Below are 3,154 nucleotides of genomic sequence, written 5' to 3'. Positions count from 1 at the left end.
GTGGTTCCGCCCCCTGCGCCGGCCGAGGCGTAGCTGGCAAGCGGCAGAGACGGAGCAGGCCGACCACCAGCTGGCCCAGCCCAAGGGAGGTAAGGCACCCGCCGGAAAAGGGGAAAAAAATGGCGGACAAAAAAAATGGCGGACAGCCTTGCTTGGCGACCCCCGTGAAATGGTCGATCGACCCCAAATGGGGTCCCGAGCCACAGGTTGAGAACCACTGCTCTAGAGGAATCAGAAGTATCCCAGTTCTTGATATCTTGGCAGTTTTCAATACAGTTGACCACAATGTTTTTTTCTGGATCCCCTTTGGGGATGAAGAATAAGAGGCACTGTATTGTGGTGGTTTTCCTCTTTCTTTATAATTGATCCCAGTCAGTGTTGATGGGAGGAGACTATGAACCTGAGTTCCTTGATATATGGGGTGTCACAGGACCTGGCACCCTTCCTTCTCTTGTTGAATATCTGGGTGAGGTGATCTGTCTTTTTGAGGTCAGGTATGACCACTAATCTGATGATATATCTAAGCCATGGCTGACTAAGTGGTAAGATCAAGGTCTTATCTCAGTGTTTGGAGGCTGTGAAGGTCTGGATGGTAAGGAACAGACTCAGATTCAACCCTGGCACCCTGCCAAATGGAGTGACATTAGAGTCAGAGGAAGGCTCTGAGGAGCTCCAAGACTTACAGTCGGATGAAGAGCCTGGCCCCTCTACTTGGGCTCAGGCTGAGACACAGCTGTGCTGGGAGCCTGAGTTGGACAGTAATGAAGAACAATTGGAAAAAATCCAGGATGCACGAAAGCGCAGGCAACAGAAACGAGTAGGACAGAGGAATGCAATGGGGCGGCGTCCAAAGGCAAAGGAGAAGGCATTAGGAAACCACCCCTTGGCTGAATTATAAAAGGGAAGGTGTGGGAGGTGCTGGTTGCCGAAGGCAACCGTTCGTGTTGAGGATTGAGTTTCTGTGGACTGTGTTTGTTTGCCTTGGACTCTGACTCAGGTCTGTGAGAATAAAAAGAGTTGGTTTTTTCTTGCGGTTCCTTCCTGTTTCTTGGAAGAGGGGTTTCTCCTTGTGAGCATAACAAGGACTCACATAGGATGGGACAGAACAGTTATGTCCAACAAGATTGCTATCCTAAAAGAGCTGTGGTTAGAATGTAGTACTGGAGGCTGACTGTGCCCATAGCCAGGAGCTTGATCCTGACCGGCTGAAGGTTGACTTAGCCTTCCATCCTTCCAAGGTTGGTAAAATGAGGACCTGGATTGTTGGGGGAAATATGCTGACTCTGTAAACCGCTTAGAGAGGGCTGTAAAGCACTACGAAGCAGTATATAAGTCTAAGTGCTGTTGCTAAGTGCTAAGATCCTTTTCTTCTACAGAGAATCAGATTGCTTGTTTCCAAATAACATTGCAATCTTCTAACAGAACACCTTGTGTTCTTTATTAACCAGCCCTTTGGCTAATTAACCTCTGCTTCCTCAGTATTTGCCAAGGTACATGTCAGAGATTCTTGTAGGAGGAGAACCGTATTACTTTATTATAGCCCAAAACAGGAATAGTTGGGACTCATAAAATATATACAGTAGGTTGGAAAAACTCCTACCTAAACTCTTGAACTTTTGCTTTTCTGGGAGAGAGCTTTTAATTCTTTCCTGGGTGTTTATGTGTAACTCAGAGATTTTCAGGTATGTAGATGTAGGAATAATTTTTAAAGTGCATGTAGTAAAGAAAGCAGGTATGCCGCCAGTTAATCATTAAAGCAGGCTGTGAATTGTCTTGTTTCAGAATCTGCTAAGAGATGAGCTAAGTGGTTATATTATCTGCTGTTGGCCATTATGAATGACATTCAAGACTGCATGTCTATGGAGATTCTCAGTCATCCTGATCATGGTTGTCCCAAAGATGCTTTTTCAAAAGGCAACTGGGCTTTGTTTTTCCTTAAAGACATTTTGCTTCTCATCCAAGAAGCTTCTTAAGTTCAGTCAGCCTCATCCAAGAAACTTCTTCAATCAGAAGTGAAGAAGCTTCTTGGATGAGAAGCGAAATGTCTTCAAGGAAAAACAAAGAAAGTCTAATTGCCTTTTGAAAAAGCACTTTTGGGACATTCAAGATTGTAGTGATTATTTTCTTTCACTTGGATTATGGCTGTACTTGGTGTGTGTATGTGTGTAACACTACCACTTTTTATTGAATATTATTTCCTGGAGTGACAGAGCATCCAAAACCACAGATAATCATAAAATACGATCCTAAGTAAAATTGTACAAAGCTTGTCCATCTGAGAAAATGAATGCCTGTCTAAATAAGATGTTTATCTCTAAACCTCTTTGGTATGAAAAAGACACAAAAATGCATCTTTTAAAACAGTCTTTTAACCATTTTAATGAGTATACGTAATTGTTTTTAATATTACAGGGTTGAGTTTTGGTTTGAGGTTTTATTGCAAATTGCTGAGAGATCTTTAGAAATGTCAGTATAATAAGTAATTGCCTGGAGTCATTTGAAATTGGCAGGATATAAATGCTGTAACAAGTCACGTGTGTGGGGTGGGCAACTATATAAATCAACTAACTAAATGTAAAAAAGAGGGGGCTGGAAACATGTTTTCACTTGCAAAGGGACGTTAAACTTATTGCAGTTTTACCCTATTTTCCTTTGTTCCCCATCACCAATCAACAGATTTTGGCAGCCTGAACTTGAGTGGTTCTGGAGGCAATTTTTAAAATGGAAATTCAGGGTTATATCACGTGGCTTAAATTTTAGCACATCTGGGTCACGCTGCATTGAAAAAAAACCCATTAAAAGTTTCTATTTTTTTTTTAAAAAAGCACAAGTTATAATAAAATAACAGACTTTGGCTTCTAGGAAAAATTGTCCATTCCCACCCCACCCACCCCCAAGCTTTAAAGGATAGCAATATGGAAGAACGTAACTGGGTGCTGAATGAGCCCATTTGTCATACAAATAAATTGTATTTCCCAAGCCTAAAAGTTTCAAAATGAGAAAACAGTATTGCAGCACTATAAAAAATGTGGCGGCATTTAAGATATATCAGGAGCATGAAAAGTAAAAAAGGCTGTTTGTCTAATCAAGTTCCTGGCAGAGAGACAATAGGATCTGGGCAGGAACGGTCAACCTGCCTGGAATATAAGCCTTT

Source organism: Protobothrops mucrosquamatus, unplaced genomic scaffold (genome assembly GCF_001527695.2).
Source record: "Protobothrops mucrosquamatus isolate PMUCROS unplaced genomic scaffold, P.Mucros_1.0 scaffold14637, whole genome shotgun sequence".
Taxonomy (NCBI): Eukaryota; Metazoa; Chordata; class Lepidosauria; order Squamata; family Viperidae; genus Protobothrops; species Protobothrops mucrosquamatus.
The sequence above is the reverse complement of the archived record's forward strand: the minus strand, read 5'-3'. Positions refer to the sequence as shown.